The 18,267-nt window shown below is 60.8% G+C and overlaps 3 non-coding genes and 1 pseudogene across 3 annotated transcripts; 2 read left to right on the forward strand and 2 right to left on the reverse strand.

Annotated features, from left to right (window-relative positions):
• Positions 1-695: 695 nt before the first annotated feature.
• LOC142795299 (5.8S ribosomal RNA) lies at positions 696-848 on the reverse strand. The gene has a single exon (XR_012892925.1). It is a non-coding gene; the product is annotated as a 5.8S ribosomal RNA (ribosomal RNA).
• A 1,719-nt stretch (positions 849-2,567) lies between these two features.
• LOC142795302 (small subunit ribosomal RNA) lies at positions 2,568-4,382 on the reverse strand. The gene has a single exon (XR_012892927.1). It is a non-coding gene; the product is annotated as a small subunit ribosomal RNA (ribosomal RNA).
• A 10,209-nt stretch (positions 4,383-14,591) lies between these two features.
• LOC142795296 (small subunit ribosomal RNA) lies at positions 14,592-16,406 on the forward strand. The gene has a single exon (XR_012892923.1). It is a non-coding gene; the product is annotated as a small subunit ribosomal RNA (ribosomal RNA).
• A 1,719-nt stretch (positions 16,407-18,125) lies between these two features.
• On the forward strand, positions 18,126-18,267 carry LOC142795300 (5.8S ribosomal RNA; annotated as a pseudogene; the record flags this gene model as incomplete).

Genomic DNA, 18,267 nt, shown 5'->3' on the forward strand with positions numbered 1-18,267 from the left:
TAGACCGACGGCGGACTACGACGAGAACGCCTTAAGCTTCGCCAACGTTTCGCCAACTCGTGCGGGAGACTTTTTCCGCTTCGCGGCAAGTCGTCGCGCCGTGCTCTCCGCATCAACCGCGTACGCAGCGAACCGCAAACGTCGGGCGCAGCCTCCTCACCTCCCTGCGCTTTGCGCGCGAACGTTCCCTGTTCGCGCGGCAAAGCCTGGAGGAGGCACGGCCCCGCAGCGTGTTCGAGCGCCCGGTCTACGGGACACCCTGCTTACTTCGAGGGCAACAAGCGCAACGCAAGGCTGCGATCTCGCGCACTTTGCGCACGGCTGGAGAAGCTTTGCTGGCCGGCTTTCGCTCCTCGTGTTTACCGTGCGTTAAAGTTGCGCGTCCGTGGCTCTCGCAGCTCTTGCGCGCCCGGTCGCAGAGAGGAGTACGCAACCTCGACCGCACTTTCCCTGCAGGCTTCCTTCCGACTCGAAGTCCTGCGGCGGTCTCAACGAGGTGCCACATCCTCAATGCAGTCGGTCGCCCCCGTTTCGGTTGGGCTCTGGCACGACGGTCGCCACCGTCTCGCCCTTGAGTGGCCGCTGTTGGCGCTCGCTGTGAGGTGTTCAGCGTGCTGTCCGTGTTGCCGACGCGGTCAAAACGAGTCGACGGCTCACGTTCCCTTGTGCGCCGAAGGCTCTCTTGATATGTGATCCGACCCTCAGACAGACGAAGCCAAGGGAAGACCCAAGGCCGCAATGTGCGTTCAAAGAATCAGTGCTCAGTGTGTCCTGCAATTCACACCAAGTCTCGCAGCTGGCTGCGTTCTTCATCGACCCGAGAACCGAGTGATCCACCGCTTAGAGTCGTGAAAAAGTGTTTGTTCAATTCCGTACAGTCAAAACCAAACGTTTCTGGCACTCGGCCAAACAGTGGCCAAGAAGGGCGCTTTTCAGCGCACGCTTGGACTCCAAAACTCTGCCGCGCCTTTTTCGGCTGCCGCAAATCGAGCAAACGGTGTGTTTCGGACGGCGTTTCGCTTTCGCTACTTGCGAGTGCTTTCGTGGTCCACCCCTCTATAAATACTCGGGAGGCGTCGAAGCCGGTTCTCCAAGCCGGACCCGTAGGTATCGTTGTGTGCTCGCTCTCATTGGCCCGCCTAACCAGAAAATGCCTGCGGTACACCCATTTGGATAAGAGTGCACGCAGATGCGGGCCTCGACGGCTACACATTTCCTCGGGCGGCCGCCTCCCGGCCTCCGTGGAGCGCGGGATGCACGGTCCCATCGACAAGCCTCTCCCGTTTTTACCGTGGCGTCGCGGTTCACCACGGCAGGCGGGTCGGTCTCCTCCGCATAAAAAGGGGGACCCCCGCTTTTTGTTCCACGAAATCGCACAAGCTTTTTTCGCATCCACGGTTTGCCACCGCACACCAAAATGCCGATCCGGCTGCCTACTTTAGCCAACAGGTGGAGCCAGGCGCGCCGTACTTGCGCGGCACTTCCCACGTCCACCGAAGTCGGTGCCAAGGACCACTTTCGGCGCCGGAGCCGCGTACGAGCCTACTCGAGGCGGAAGAACGAAGCCAGCAAGGGCCTGGCCGCAAGTGCGTTCAATTGTCGGGACGTCCAAGTCCCTCGTTCTTCCGTGCTTCCTCTTTCGGCAAGTCGTTGCGGCACCTTCCCAAAGCGCGCAGACCCGCTAATCGCGACGAGCGCGACGTGGCCGTGCCGCCTTTCCCTCGGCAGCAAGCAAAACGCCTGGCAACGTCGACGCTCCCCTAACCGCGATCTCGCACCGTGTTTCGTGTGGCGAATTCAAAAGCCGGCCGGCGCTGCTGCAACCATTACGGTCGGTACGCATACGCCGCGGAGGGCGGGACGGTCATCGGAGCGTGCGGTTCCTCCATCGAGTACTGCGCACCTCGGCCGTCGCATCGCCGTGCCATGACCGGCCGCGCGTCAACGCGAACCGGTGCCAGCGAGATCCCTCGCCTGCAAGAACCGACCGGCAGCCTCCGTCACCCGAGGACGCGGAGGCGCTTGCCGCGGACGGCGGGACGGTATGCACTGGTGCACAGCGGACCCGTCACATCGCCAGTTCCTTGACCGACCGCCGACGCTTGTGCCGTTCCTCTCGTACTTGGCAGTCGCCGCGCGATTGTCGGGTCTCGTTCTTGCACGCTCGAACGGTCGGGAGGGCACTCGGCTGGCGTTTCGGGAACGCGCAGCCTCGCCTTCTACCGACGTAACCACGACTCGCCGTTCGCGCTCCGCCGCTCCTGTTTACAGTACTAGGCGGTCCCGCAGCGGTCGGGTCGCGCATTTCGAGCGCTTCGAGCCACGGTGCAGTGGCGGGTCGAAAGCCGACCTATGAGTGCGTTGCGCCGTTTGTACCCGCGTCCGCCACCTGGCCGACCGTCCAAGGTCGCGGTGTTGGCGTCCGCTGGGCGCAACAATTTGTCACGGGGTGCCGCTCCACATTCAGGCAGCCCCGTGGGGAAAAGCCGACCCCGCGTCCAAACGGGGTCAGCGGCAGAAAGTGTCGGGCGCAGACGCAGCTGAGGCGCTCACCCTTCACAATCCGTTAATGATCCTTCCGCAGGTTCACCTACGGAAACCTTGTTACGACTTTTACTTCCTCTAAATGATCAAGTTTGGTCATCTTTCCAACAGACCGGCGCAACCGAAAGGCCGCGCCGGACATCGGTCCGAAGACCTCACTAAATCATTCAATCGGTAGTAGCGACGGGCGGTGTGTACAAAGGGCAGGGACGTAATCAACGCGAGCTTATGACTCGCGCTTACTGGGAATTCCTCGTTCAAGGGGAACAATTGCAAGCCCCTATCCCAATCACGAAAGAAGTTCCACGGGTTACCCAGTCTTTTCAGACAGGGATAAAGACACGCTGCTTCCTTCAGTGTAGCGCGCGTGCGGCCCCGGACATCTAAGGGCATCACAGACCTGTTATTGCTCTGTTTCGTGCGGCTAGGAGCCGCTTGTCCCTCTAAGAAGGTTGTAAGGTGCTGGGAACCCCGCACCTATTTAATAGGCTAGAGTCTCGTTCGTTATCGGAATTAACCAGACAAATCGCTCCACCAACTAAGAACGGCCATGCACCACCATCCACCGAATCAAGAAAGAGCTCTCAATCTGTCAATCCTCCCAGTGTCCGGGCCGGGTAAGTTTTCCCGTGTTGAGTCAAATTAAGCCGCAGGCTCCACTCCTGGTGGTGCCCTTCCGTCAATTCCTTTAAGTTTCAGCTTTGCAACCATACTTCCCCCGGAACCCAAATACTTTGGTTTCCCGGAAGCTGCCCGCCGAGTCATTTGAGTAACTCAGGCGGATCGCTGGTTGGCATCGTTTATGGTCAGAACTAGGGCGGTATCTGATCGCCTTCGAACCTCTGACTTTCGTTCTTGATCAATGAAAACATTCTTGGCAAATGCTTTCGCAGTAGTTCGTCTTGCGACGGTCCAAGAATTTCACCTCTAGCGCCGCAATACGAATGCCCCCGTCCGTCCCTCTTAATCATTACCTCGTATTCCAAAAACCAACAGAACAGAAACGAGGTCTTGTTCTATTATTCCATGCAAGTTTATTCAGGCGACTCGCCTGCGTTGAGCACTCTAATTTTTTCAAAGTAAAAGCACCGGCCATCTCGAGGCACACAATGAAGTGCACCAAGAAAGAACCGGCATGATGTTCAGTCCGAGCCGTCGCATCGGGTAGATGCACTACTCGTCTGGAACTGAGATCCAACTACGAGCTTTTTAACCGCAGCAGCTTTAGTATACGCTATTGGAGCTGGAATTACCGCGGCTGCTGGCACCAGACTTGCCCTCCAATTGATCCTCGTTAAAGGATTTAGAGTGTACTCATTTCAATTACGGGGCCTCAAAAGAGTCCCGTATTGTTATTTTTCGTCACTACCTCCCCGTGCCGGGAGTGGGTAATTTGCGCGCCTGCTGCCTTCCTTGGATGTGGTAGCCGTTTCTCAGGCTCCCTCTCCGGAATCGAACCCTGATTCTCCGTTACCCGTAACAACCATGGTAAGCAAGTAACCTACCATCGAAAGTTGATAAGGCAGACACTTGAAAGAAACGTCGCCGGCTCGTGGCCATGCGATCAGCACAAAGTTATCCAGAGTCACCACACAATACGGGCCGAAACCCGATCGATCTTGGTCTAATAAAAGCACCCGTTACCCAAAGGGCTCCAGGCTCACTGCATGTATTAGCTCTAGAATTGCCACAGTTATCCAAGTAGGAAGAAACGATCTAAGGAACCATAACTGATTTAATGAGCCATTCGCGGTTTCGCCTTATTTCGGCATGTACTTAGACATGCATGGCTTAATCTTTGAGACAAGCATATGATTACTGGCAGGATCAACCAGGTAATCGTTCGACTGCGCGTCCGTCCTCGCCTTCGGCGGGCCGGACGCAGTCTGTGTGCGGCGGAGGCCACCTTCAGGCGCCCCAACACGCTTATTTTGCACTCCGAGATGACGGCGTTCGAGCTCGCTACGGCACAACCTTCCCGAAAGACGAGTGGGAGCCGTGCGGCAAGAAGCACGTTCATGCTCGCTCTTTTTCGTTGCATCGACTCGGTCGCGCCGTGCGGGTTGCCCAAGCCCGCACGGCGCGACCGATTAAGCGCAAGCTTTTTTCTTTGTTTTCTTTTGATTAAGCGCGGGCTTTTTTCTTTGTTTTTTTTTTTTATTTCGCCCCGGCAGACGCGGTTTTTGCGCCGCCCCGGCTGACGCGGTTTTTGCCGCCCCGGCTGACGCAGTTCGGACTTAGCACTTTTCGGCTGTGCCTGGCTGGCGGCCCACTCACTCGATCGCCATGTCTGTTTGCCACAGTTTTCCCGGTGGTGCCGCACCCGGGCTCGCCCCGGCTGACGCAGTTTTCGCGCCGCCCCGGCTGACGCGGTTTCGTGCCGCCCCGGCAGACGCGGTTTTCGCGCCGCCCCGGCTGACGCGGTTTTTGCGTCGCCCCGGCTGACACGGTTCGGACTTTGCACTTTTCGGCTGTGCCTGGCTGGCGGCCCACTCACTCGATCGCCATGTCTGTTTGCCACAGTTTTCCCGGTGGTGCCGCACCCGGGCTCGCCCCGGCTGACGCAGTTTTCGCGCCGCCCCGGCTGACGCGGTTTCGTGCCGCCCCGGCAGACGCGGTTTTCGCGCCGCCCCGGCTGACGCGGTTTCGTGCCGCCCCGGCAGACGCAGTTCGGACTTAGCACTTTTCGGCTGTGCCTGGCTGGCGGCCCACTCACTCGATCGCCATGTCTGTTTGCCACAGTTTTCCCGGTGGTGCCGCACCCGGGCTCGCCCCGGCTGACGCAGTTTTCGCGCCGCCCCGGCTGACGCGGTTTCGTGCCGCCCCGGCAGACGCGGTTTTCGCGCCGCCCCGGCTGACGCGGTTTCGTGCCGCCCCGGCAGACGCAGTTCGGACTTAGCACTTTTCGGCTGTGCCTGGCTGGCGGCCCACTCACTCAATCGCCATGTCTGTTTGCCACAGTTTTCCCGGTGGTGCCGCACCCGGGCTCGCCCCGGCTGACGCAGTTTTCGCGCCGCCCCGGCTGACGCGGTTTCGTGCCGCCCCGGCAGACGCGGTTTTCGCGCCGCCCCGGCTGACGCGGTTTCGTGCCGCCCCGGCAGACGCAGTTCGGACTTAGCACTTTTCGGCTGTGCCTGGCTGGCGGCCCACTCACTCGATCGCCATGTCTGTTTGCCACAGTTTTCCCGGTGGTGCCGCACCCGGGCTCGCCCCGGCAGACGCGTTTTTTTTTTTCTTTCGCCCCGGCTGACGCAGTTTTCGCGCCGCCCCGGCTGACGCGGTTTCGTGCCGCCCCGGCAGACGCGGTTTTTTGCGCCGCCCCGGCTGACGCGGTTTTTGCCGCCCCGGCTGACGCAGTTCGGACTTAGCACTTTTCGGCTGTGCCTGGCTGGCGGCCCACTCACTCGATCGCCATGTCTGTTTGCCACAGTTTTCCCGGTGGTGCCGCACCCGGGCTCGCCCCGGCTGACGCAGTTTTCGCGCCGCCCCGGCTGACGCGGTTTCGTGCCGCCCCGGCAGACGCGGTTTTCGCGCCGCCCCGGCTGACGCGGTTTCGTGCCGCCCCGGCAGACGCAGTTCGGACTTAGCACTTTTCGGCTGTGCCTGGCTGGCGGCCCACTCACTCGATCGCCATGTCTGTTTGCCACAGTTTTCCCGGTGGTGCCGCACCCGGGCTCGCCCCGGCTGACGCAGTTTTCGCGCCGCCCCGGCTGACGCGGTTTCGTGCCGCCCCGGCAGACGCGGTTTTCGCGCCGCCCCGGCTGACGCGGTTTCGTGCCGCCCCGGCAGACGCAGTTCGGACTTAGCACTTTTCGGCTGTGCCTGGCTGGCGGCCCACTCACTCGATCGCCATGTCTGTTTGCCACAGTTTTCCCGGTGGTGCCGCACCCGGGCTCGCCCCGGCAGACGCGTTTTTTTTTTTCTTTCGCCCCGGCTGACGCAGTTTTCGCGCCGCCCCGGCTGACGCGGTTTCGTGCCGCCCCGGCAGACGCGGTTTTTTTGCACCGCCCCGGCTGACGCGGTTTTTGCCGCCCCGGCTGACGCAGTTCGGACTTGGCACTTTTTGGCTGAGCCTGGCTGGTGGCCCACTCACTCGATCGCCATGTCTGTTAGCCACAGTTTTCCCGGTGGTGCCGCACCCGGGCTCGCCCCGGCTGACGCAGTTTTCGCGCCGCCCCGGCAGACGCGGTTTTCGCGCCGCCCCGGCTGACGCGGTTTTTGCCGCCCCGGCTGACGCAGTTCGGACTTGGCACTTTTTGGGCTGAGCCTGGCTGGCGGCCCACTCACTCGATCGCCATGTCTGTTTGCCACAGTCTTCCCGGTGGTGCCGCACCCGGGCTCGCCCCGGCAGACGCGTTTTTTTTTTCTTTCGCCCCGGCAGACGTGGTTCCCCCCCCCCCCCCTTTTCGCTCGCCCCGGCTGACGAGGTTTTCGCGCCGCCCCGGCTGACGCAGTTTTCGCGCCGCCCCGGCTGACGCGGTTTCGTGCCGCCCCGGCTGACGCGGTTTTCGCGCCGCCCCGGCTGACGCGGTTTTTGCGTCGCCCCGGCTGACACGGTTCGGACTTTGCACTTTTCGGCTGTGCCTGGCTGGCGGCCCACTCACTCGATCGCCATGTCTGTTTGCCACAGTTTTCCCGGTGGTGCCGCACCCGGGCTCGCCCCGGCTGACGCAGTTTTCGCGCCGCCCCGGCTGACGCGGTTTCGTGCCGCCCCGGCAGACGCGGTTTTCGCGCCGCCCCGGCTGACGCGGTTTCGTGCCGCCCCGGCAGACGCAGTTCGGACTTAGCACTTTTCGGCTGTGCCTGGCTGGCGGCCCACTCACTCGATCGCCATGTCTGTTTGCCACAGTTTTCCCGGTGGTGCCGCACCCGGGCTCGCCCCGGCTGACGCAGTTTTCGCGCCGCCCCGGCTGACGCGGTTTCGTGCCGCCCCGGCAGACGCGGTTTTCGCGCCGCCCCGGCTGACGCGGTTTCGTGCCGCCCCGGCAGACGCAGTTCGGACTTAGCACTTTTCGGCTGTGCCTGGCTGGCGGCCCACTCACTCGATCGCCATGTCTGTTTGCCACAGTTTTCCCGGTGGTGCCGCACCCGGGCTCGCCCCGGCAGACGCGTTTTTTTTTTTTTCTTTCGCCCCGGCTGACGCAGTTTTCGCGCCGCCCCGGCTGACGCGGTTTCGTGCCGCCCCGGCAGACGCGGTTTTTTGCGCCGCCCCGGCTGACGCGGTTTTTGCCGCCCCGGCTGACGCAGTTCGGACTTAGCACTTTTCGGCTGTGCCTGGCTGGCGGCCCACTCACTCGATCGCCATGTCTGTTTGCCACAGTTTTCCCGGTGGTGCCGCACCCGGGCTCGCCCCGGCTGACGCAGTTTTCGCGCCGCCCCGGCTGACGCGGTTTCGTGCCGCCCCGGCAGACGCGGTTTTCGCGCCGCCCCGGCTGACGCGGTTTCGTGCCGCCCCGGCAGACGCAGTTCGGACTTAGCACTTTTCGGCTGTGCCTGGCTGGCGGCCCACTCACTCGATCGCCATGTCTGTTTGCCACAGTTTTCCCGGTGGTGCCGCACCCGGGCTCGCCCCGGCTGACGCAGTTTTCGCGCCGCCCCGGCTGACGCGGTTTCGTGCCGCCCCGGCAGACGCGGTTTTCGCGCCGCCCCGGCTGACGCGGTTTCGTGCCGCCCCGGCAGACGCAGTTCGGACTTAGCACTTTTCGGCTGTGCCTGGCTGGCGGCCCACTCACTCGATCGCCATGTCTGTTTGCCACAGTTTTCCCGGTGGTGCCGCACCCGGGCTCGCCCCGGCAGACGCAGTTTTCGCGCCGCCCCGGCAGACGCGGTTTTCGCGCCGCCCCGGCTGACGCGGTTTTTGCCGCCCCGGCTGACGCAGTTCGGACTTGGCACTTTTTGGGCTGAGCCTGGCTGGCGGCCCACTCACTCGATCGCCATGTCTGTTTGCCACAGTCTTCCCGGTGGTGCCGCACCCGGGCTCGCCCCGGCAGACGCGTTTTTTTTTCTTTCGCCCCGGCAGACGTGGTTCCCCCCCCCCCCTTTTCGCTCGCCCCGGCTGACGAGGTTTTCGCGCCGCCCCGGCTGACGCAGTTTTCGCGCCGCCCCGGCTGACGCGGTTTCGTGCCGCCCCGGCTGACGCGGTTTTCGCGCCGCCCCGGCTGACGCGGTTTTTGCGTCGCCCCGGCTGACACGGTTCGGACTTTGCACTTTTCGGCTGTGCCTGGCTGGCGGCCCACTCACTCGATCGCCATGTCTGTTTGCCACAGTTTTCCCGGTGGTGCCGCACCCGGGCTTGCCCCGGCAGACGCGTTTTTTTTTTTTCTTTTCGCCCCGGCTGACGCAGTTTTCGCCCCGCCCCGGCTGACGCGGTTTCGTGCCGCCCCGGCAGACGCGGTTTTTTGCGCCGCCCCGGCTGACGCGGTTTTTGCCGCCCCGGCTGACGCAGTTCGGACTTTGCACTTTTTGGCTGAGCCTGGCTGGCGGCCCACTCACTCGATCGCCATGTCTGTTTGCCACAGTTTTCCCGGTGGTGCCGCACCCGGGCTCGCCCCGGCAGACGCGTTTTTTTTTTTCCTTCGCCCCGGCAGACGTGGTTCCCCCCCCCCCCCTCCGTCTTTCTTTTTGTTTTTTTTTTCGCCGCGGCTGAAGTGGATTTTTCGGTGCCTCGACGCCCCGGTAGTCGCGGTTTTTCCGTTTCCGCACGGCCCCGGCTGACGCTGCTCGGTCACAGTCGCCTTTTGTGAGGATTGCAGACTTCTTGAGCGCGGGTGTTTTTTTTTTGTTGTTGTTGTTGTTTTATTACGCATTCGCTCCAGCAGACGCTGTTTAGACTTTTTGTTTCCTCTTTTATCCTGCGACGAGGTGACGAGGTTTATTCGGTGCCCCGCCGCCCCGGCTGAAGTGATTTTTCCTGTCCCGTGCCGCCCCGGCTGACGCGGTTGGGACTTCGCGTTTGTTCGGCCGCCACGGGTTTTGGCGCACTCGCTCGGTTGCTTGTTGTTGCCACTTGTTGCGAACCCAGGTTTCTTGAGCGAGCGCGGGCGTTTTTTCTTCCTTTCTTTCTTTGTTCTATGTGTTAGCGAATCGGCCTTTAATATCACACGAGGACTCACAACCAACAATTTTCAGTTTGAAGTGTAAAAAATCTGCAGGTGTTGACGTAACTGACTTGCCCCGTACCCTTGAGTACATCCATGAAGTTCTCGTAGTACTACTAAATCGCATTATTCCAAGTGGAGAAATTCCCATAAACTTGCAAACCTCTACACGAAAATCGGTGCGCGTGATAAAGTTGAAAATTATCGTCCGATATCAAATGTGCCTTCTATAACACAAATTCTAGGAAAAAAAAAAAAAACACTTGTTCGCCGTTCTCTGCGCCGTGACTGGCAGCACTCCGGCGAAGCGAAACGGGGTCGATTCGAGCACGATATCGGCGTCTTTCGACGTGCTCGCCGGCGACCGTCGCACGAGTACGTCGCACGAGCGCGTCTGCCGGGGCGCCGTTTGCGAAGCCGACGCAAAAGTGGGAACCGCCGCTCGGATGATCGCCGCTTTCGGCAGAGTGAGTGTTGGCACTCCGGGGAAGCGAAACAGCGTGAATGCGCCCACGAAATCGGCGTATTTTGAAGTGCCCGCCGGCGACCGTCGCACGAGTACGGTAAACCGCGTCAGCCGGGGCGTAGTTCGGGACGCCGACGAAAAAGTGGGAAGCGCAACTCGGATCTTCGCCGTTTTTGCAGGAGTGAGTGGCGGCCCTCCTGCGAGACCAAGAAGCATCGATTCGTGCACGAATTCGGCGCCTTTCGACGTGATCGCCGGCGACCGTCGCTCGAGTAGGGCAAACCGCGTCTGCCGGGGCGGGCTTCGGGACGCCGATGCGAAAGTGGGAAACGCTGCTCGGATGTTCGCCGTTTTTGGCCGAGTGAGTGCTGGCACTCGGGCGAAGCCAAACGGGGCCGATTACGGCACGATATCGGCGTCTTTCGACGTGCCCGGCGGCGACCGTCGCACGAGTACGGTAAACCGCGTCAGCCCGGGCGGAGTTCGGGACGCCGATGCGAAAGTGGAGAACGCCGCTCGGATCTTCGCCGTTTTTGGAGGAGTGAGTGGCGGCACTCCGGAGAAGCCAAGGAGCGCCAATTAGCGCACGATATCGGCGTCTTTCGACGCGCTCGCCGGCGACCGTCGAACGAGTAGGGCAAACCGCGTCTGCCGGGGCGGGGTTTACGACGCCGACGCAAAAGTGGGAACCGCCGCTCGGATGTTGGCCGTTTTTGGCAGAGTGAGTGCTGGCACACCGGCGACGCGAAAGAGCGCGAAAGCGCCCACGAAAGTGGCGTATTTGGACGTGCTTGACGGCGACCGCTGCAGGAGTACGAAAAACCACGTCAGCCGGGGCGAGCGACCCACGGCGGTCTGGGTGCTTATCGCTGCTATTATAGGGGCACCCCGGCAGACGCAGAAAAAAAAAATTTTTTTTCGACCTTCTTTTTTGCTGGTCGAGCTCGGGTAACCCAGGTCGCAATGGGAGCCGCGCACGAAAGCGGCGTCGCGAGACGCGTTCGCGGTCGCTAGTCGCACGAGCTCGGCAACCGCGTCAGCCGGCGCGGAGTTCGGGATGCCGACGGCTAAGTGGGTACCGCTGCTCGGATGTTCGCCGTTTTTGGCCGAGTGAGTGCTGGCACTCCGGCGAAGCGAAACGGGGCCGATTCGGGCACGATATCGGCGTATTTCGACGTGCTCGCCGGCGACCGTCGCACGAGTACGGCAAAGCGCGTCTGCCGGGGCGAGGTTTGCGATGCCGACGAAAAAGTGGGAAGCGCCGCTCGGATCTTCGCCGTTTTTGCAGGAGTGAGTGGCGGCCCTCCTGCGAGACCAAGAAGCATCGACTCGCGCACGATATCGGTGTCTTTCGACGTGCCCGCCGGCCACCGCCGCACGAGTACGGCAAACCGCGTATGCCGGGGCGGGGTTGGCGACGCCGACGCAAAAGTGGGAACCGCCACTAGGATGTTCGCCGTTTTTGGCAGAGTGAGTGCTGGCACACCGGCGACGCGAAAGAGCGCGAAAGCGCCCACGAAAGTGGCGTATTTGGACGTGCTTGACGGCGACCGCTGCAGGAGTACGAAAAACCACGTCAGCCGGGGCGAGCGACCCACGGCGGTCTGGGTGCTTATCGCTGCTATTATAGGGGCACCCCGGCAGACGCAGAAAAAAAAAATTTTTTTTCGACCTTCTTTTTTGCTGGTCGAGCTCGGGTAACCCAGGTCGCAATGGGAGCCGCGCACGAAAGCGGCGTCGCGAGACGCGTTCGCGGTCGCTAGTCGCACGAGCTCGGCAACCGCGTCAGCCGGCGCGGAGTTCGGGATGCCGACGGCTAAGTGGGTACCGCTGCTCGGATGTTCGCCGTTTTTGGCCGAGTGAGTGCTGGCACTCCGGCGAAGCGAAACGGGGCCGATTCGGGCACGATATCGGCGTATTTCGACGTGCTCGCCGGCGACCGTCGCACGAGTACGGCAAAGCGCGTCTGCCGGGGCGAGGTTTGCGATGCCGACGAAAAAGTGGGAAGCGCCGCTCGGATCTTCGCCGTTTTTGCAGGAGTGAGTGGCGGCCCTCCTGCGAGACCAAGAAGCATCGACTCGCGCACGATATCGGTGTCTTTCGACGTGCCCGCCGGCCACCGCCGCACGAGTACGGCAAACCGCGTATGCCGGGGCGGGGTTGGCGACGCCGACGCAAAAGTGGGAACCGCCACTAGGATGTTCGCCGTTTTTGGCAGAGTGAGTGCTGGCACTCCGGCGAAGCGAAAGAGCGCGAATGCGCCCACGAAAGTGGCGTGTTTGGACGTGCTTGACGACGACCACCGCAGGAAAACGAAAAACCACGTCAGCCGGGGCGAGCGACCCATGGCGGTCTGGGTGCTTATCGCTGCTATTATAGGGGCACCCCGGCAGACGCAAAAAAAAAAAAAATTTTTTTTCGACATTCTTTCTTGCTCGTCGACCTCGGGTGACCCAGGTCGCAGTGGGAGCCGCGCACGAAAGCGGCGTCGCGAGACGGCTTCGCGGTCGCTAGTCGCACGAGCTCGGCAACCGCGTCTGCCGGGGCGGAGTTCGGGACGCCGACGGCTAAGTGGGAACCGCCGCTCGGATGTTCGCCGTTTGTGGCCGAGTGAGTGCTGGCACTCCGGCGAAGCCAAACGGGGCCGATTCCGGCACGATATCGGCGTCTTTCTACGTGCTCGCCGGCGACCGTCGCACGAGTACGGCAAAGTGCGTCTGCCGGGGCGGGGTTTGCGACGCGTACGCAATAGTGAGAACCGTCGCTCGGATGTTCGTCGTCTTTCGCCGAGCCAGTGCTGGCACTCCGGCGAAGCCGAACGGAGCCGATTCGGGCACGATATCGGCGTCTTTCCACGTGCTCGCCGGCGACCGTCGCACGAGTACGGTAAACCGCGTCAGCCGGGGCGGAGTTCGGGACGCCGATGCGAAAGTGGGAAGCGCCGCTCGGATCTTCGCCGTTTTTGGAGGAGTCAGTGGCGGCACTCCGGTGAAGCCAAGGTGCGCCAATTCGCGCACGATATCGGCGTCTTTCGACGTGCCCGCCGGCCACCGTCGCACGAGTACGGCAAACCTCGTCTGCCGGGGCGGGGTTTGCGACGCCGACGCAAAAGTGGGAACCGCCGCTCGGATGTTCGCCGTTTTTGGCAGAGTGAGTGCTGGCACTCCGGCGAAGCGAAAGAGCGTGAATGCGCCCACGAAAGTAGCGTATTTGGACGTGCTTGACGGCGACCGCCGCAGGAGTACGAAAAACCACGTCAGCCGGGGCGAGCGACCCACGGCGGTCTGGGTGCTTATCGCTGCTATTATAGGGGCACCCCGGCAGACGCAGAAAGAAAAAAAAAAAAAAATGGGGACATGGCGTGCGTCACCGTGCGGCTTCGCAGCGTTGCCGAAGTCGCCGAGCCCTTCGACTGAGCCGAACGGCGGACAGGGAACGTTGGTCGGCCGTTCTAACCTGTCGGTGCCACGCCGAGACGTCGTTAAGGAAAACCGCGTCGTGGGCCTCTACGACGCCGTCGAGTCGTTGTACGTTTGGTGTCCAGCGTGTCGGCGGCGAGTAGCGGACACGTCGTTCACGACTTCGGTCTTTCGCAGTCGACGCGAACTTGCGGAGAGTCGTGGTGCCTCACGTTTTCGGCAGAAACCGCGGCGGAATTTTCCCGTGCGTGCGCGCACGACCTCGGTGCTGTGCCGTCAGCGTAGTGTTGCACAAACTCGTGGCCTACCCAAGGTGCGGTACGTTTGCGGCCGTATCCTCGGTGGGAATTTCGTGAGTAGGGTCGCAAATTCTACGACCTCGGCGGGTTTGAGAGCGACGTAGACTTGTGGCACGCTCAACGTGCCACACGTTTCGGGGCACACCCGCGGTGAAATTTTCTCGAGTACGCTCGTATTAGTGCCCAAGGAGGTCTGGGTACTTATCGCTGCTATTATGTGGGGGTTCTCGTGAGCGGCGTACGCGAAAGCGACCGGGTGTCTGATATGCGGCGGGCTTCGGCCTCGTCAAGCGTGTCCTCGGGTCTGCTCCAGGGGAATCCACGGCAGTCGTCTGCAGCCTCATCCGCTTGATGCGTTAGGGGCTGGTTGTCGGACGGTGCCGTTTTACCACGATATCGAGGTGTGTTCCGTGTCGTCCTCGGGCGATTCAGATGCGAAAGCGCCGAAGACGCGGGCGTGACCCGTCGTCTGGCGGCTTTGCAGTCTCGGCTCCGTTGCTAGTTCCGGCCGGTCCACCGACAGTGCAGCGGGCTTGGGCAACCCGCACGGCGCGACCGAGTCGATGCAACGAAAAAGAGCGAGCATGAACGTGCTTCTTGCCGCACGGCTCCCACTCGTCTTTCGGGAAGGTTGTGCCGTAGCGAGCTCGAACGCCGTCATCTCGGAGTGCAAAATAAGCGTGTTGGGGCGCCTGAAGGTGGCCTCCGCCGCACACAGACTGCGTCCGGCCCGCCGAAGGCGAGGACGGACGCGCAGTCGAACGATTACCTGGTTGATCCTGCCAGTAATCATATGCTTGTCTCAAAGATTAAGCCATGCATGTCTAAGTACATGCCGAAATAAGGCGAAACCGCGAATGGCTCATTAAATCAGTTATGGTTCCTTAGATCGTTTCTTCCTACTTGGATAACTGTGGCAATTCTAGAGCTAATACATGCAGTGAGCCTGGAGCCCTTTGGGTAACGGGTGCTTTTATTAGACCAAGATCGATCGGGTTTCGGCCCGTATTGTGTGGTGACTCTGGATAACTTTGTGCTGATCGCATGGCCACGAGCCGGCGACGTTTCTTTCAAGTGTCTGCCTTATCAACTTTCGATGGTAGGTTACTTGCTTACCATGGTTGTTACGGGTAACGGAGAATCAGGGTTCGATTCCGGAGAGGGAGCCTGAGAAACGGCTACCACATCCAAGGAAGGCAGCAGGCGCGCAAATTACCCACTCCCGGCACGGGGAGGTAGTGACGAAAAATAACAATACGGGACTCTTTTGAGGCCCCGTAATTGAAATGAGTACACTCTAAATCCTTTAACGAGGATCAATTGGAGGGCAAGTCTGGTGCCAGCAGCCGCGGTAATTCCAGCTCCAATAGCGTATACTAAAGCTGCTGCGGTTAAAAAGCTCGTAGTTGGATCTCAGTTCCAGACGAGTAGTGCATCTACCCGATGCGACGGCTCGGACTGAACATCATGCCGGTTCTTTCTTGGTGCACTTCATTGTGTGCCTCGAGATGGCCGGTGCTTTTACTTTGAAAAAATTAGAGTGCTCAACGCAGGCGAGTCGCCTGAATAAACTTGCATGGAATAATAGAACAAGACCTCGTTTCTGTTCTGTTGGTTTTTGGAATACGAGGTAATGATTAAGAGGGACGGACGGGGGCATTCGTATTGCGGCGCTAGAGGTGAAATTCTTGGACCGTCGCAAGACGAACTACTGCGAAAGCATTTGCCAAGAATGTTTTCATTGATCAAGAACGAAAGTCAGAGGTTCGAAGGCGATCAGATACCGCCCTAGTTCTGACCATAAACGATGCCAACCAGCGATCCGCCTGAGTTACTCAAATGACTCGGCGGGCAGCTTCCGGGAAACCAAAGTATTTGGGTTCCGGGGGAAGTATGGTTGCAAAGCTGAAACTTAAAGGAATTGACGGAAGGGCACCACCAGGAGTGGAGCCTGCGGCTTAATTTGACTCAACACGGGAAAACTTACCCGGCCCGGACACTGGGAGGATTGACAGATTGAGAGCTCTTTCTTGATTCGGTGGATGGTGGTGCATGGCCGTTCTTAGTTGGTGGAGCGATTTGTCTGGTTAATTCCGATAACGAACGAGACTCTAGCCTATTAAATAGGTGCGGGGTTCCCAGCACCTTACAACCTTCTTAGAGGGACAAGCGGCTCCTAGCCGCACGAAACAGAGCAATAACAGGTCTGTGATGCCCTTAGATGTCCGGGGCCGCACGCGCGCTACACTGAAGGAAGCAGCGTGTCTTTATCCCTGTCTGAAAAGACTGGGTAACCCGTGGAACTTCTTTCGTGATTGGGATAGGGGCTTGCAATTGTTCCCCTTGAACGAGGAATTCCCAGTAAGCGCGAGTCATAAGCTCGCGTTGATTACGTCCCTGCCCTTTGTACACACCGCCCGTCGCTACTACCGATTGAATGATTTAGTGAGGTCTTCGGACCGATGTCCGGCGCGGCCTTTCGGTTGCGCCGGTCTGTTGGAAAGATGACCAAACTTGATCATTTAGAGGAAGTAAAAGTCGTAACAAGGTTTCCGTAGGTGAACCTGCGGAAGGATCATTAACGGATTGTGAAGGGTGAGCGCCTCAGCTGCGTCTGCGCCCGACACTTTCTGCCGCTGACCCCGTTTGGACGCGGGGTCGGCTTTTCCCCACGGGGCTGCCTGAATGTGGAGCGGCACCCCGTGACAAATTGTTGCGCCCAGCGGACGCCAACACCGCGACCTTGGACGGTCGGCCAGGTGGCGGACGCGGGTACAAACGGCGCAACGCACTCATAGGTCGGCTTTCGACCCGCCACTGCACCGTGGCTCGAAGCGCTCGAAATGCGCGACCCGACCGCTGCGGGACCGCCTAGTACTGTAAACAGGAGCGGCGGAGCGCGAACGGCGAGTCGTGGTTACGTCGGTAGAAGGCGAGGCTGCGCGTTCCCGAAACGCCAGCCGAGTGCCCTCCCGACCGTTCGAGCGTGCAAGAACGAGACCCGACAATCGCGCGGCGACTGCCAAGTACGAGAGGAACGGCACAAGCGTCGGCGGTCGGTCAAGGAACTGGCGATGTGACGGGTCCGCTGTGCACCAGTGCATACCGTCCCGCCGTCCGCGGCAAGCGCCTCCGCGTCCTCGGGTGACGGAGGCTGCCGGTCGGTTCTTGCAGGCGAGGGATCTCGCTGGCACCGGTTCGCGTTGACGCGCGGCCGGTCATGGCACGGCGATGCGACGGCCGAGGTGCGCAGTACTCGATGGAGGAACCGCACGCTCCGATGACCGTCCCGCCCTCCGCGGCGTATGCGTACCGACCGTAATGGTTGCAGCAGCGCCGGCCGGCTTTTGAATTCGCCACACGAAACACGGTGCGAGATCGCGGTTAGGGGAGCGTCGACGTTGCCAGGCGTTTTGCTTGCTGCCGAGGGAAAGGCGGCACGGCCACGTCGCGCTCGTCGCGATTAGCGGGTCTGCGCGCTTTGGGAAGGTGCCGCAACGACTTGCCGAAAGAGGAAGCACGGAAGAACGAGGGACTTGGACGTCCCGACAATTGAACGCACTTGCGGCCAGGCCCTTGCTGGCTTCGTTCTTCCGCCTCGAGTAGGCTCGTACGCGGCTCCGGCGCCGAAAGTGGTCCTTGGCACCGACTTCGGTGGACGTGGGAAGTGCCGCGCAAGTACGGCGCGCCTGGCTCCACCTGTTGGCTAAAGTAGGCAGCCGGATCGGCATTTTGGTGTGCGGTGGCAAACCGTGGATGCGAAAAAAGCTTGTGCGATTTCGTGGAACAAAAAGCGGGGGTCCCCCTTTTTATGCGGAGGAGACCGACCCGCCTGCCGTGGTGAACCGCGACGCCACGGTAAAAACGGGAGAGGCTTGTCGATGGGACCGTGCATCCCGCGCTCCACGGAGGCCGGGAGGCGGCCGCCCGAGGAAATGTGTAGCCGTCGAGGCCCGCATCTGCGTGCACTCTTATCCAAATGGGTGTACCGCAGGCATTTTCTGGTTAGGCGGGCCAATGAGAGCGAGCACACAACGATACCTACGGGTCCGGCTTGGAGAACCGGCTTCGACGCCTCCCGAGTATTTATAGAGGGGTGGACCACGAAAGCACTCGCAAGTAGCGAAAGCGAAACGCCGTCCGAAACACACCGTTTGCTCGATTTGCGGCAGCCGAAAAAGGCGCGGCAGAGTTTTGGAGTCCAAGCGTGCGCTGAAAAGCGCCCTTCTTGGCCACTGTTTGGCCGAGTGCCAGAAACGTTTGGTTTTGACTGTACGGAATTGAACAAACACTTTTTCACGACTCTAAGCGGTGGATCACTCGGTTCTCGGGTCGATGAAGAACGCAGCCAGCTGCGAGACTTGGTGTGAATTGCAGGACACACTGAGCACTGATTCTTTGAACGCACATTGCGGCCTTGGGTCTTCCCTTGGCTTCGTCTG

Source organism: Rhipicephalus microplus, unplaced genomic scaffold (assembly GCF_043290135.1).
Source record: "Rhipicephalus microplus isolate Deutch F79 unplaced genomic scaffold, USDA_Rmic scaffold_609, whole genome shotgun sequence".
In the NCBI taxonomy this organism is placed as follows: Eukaryota; Metazoa; Arthropoda; class Arachnida; order Ixodida; family Ixodidae; genus Rhipicephalus; species Rhipicephalus microplus.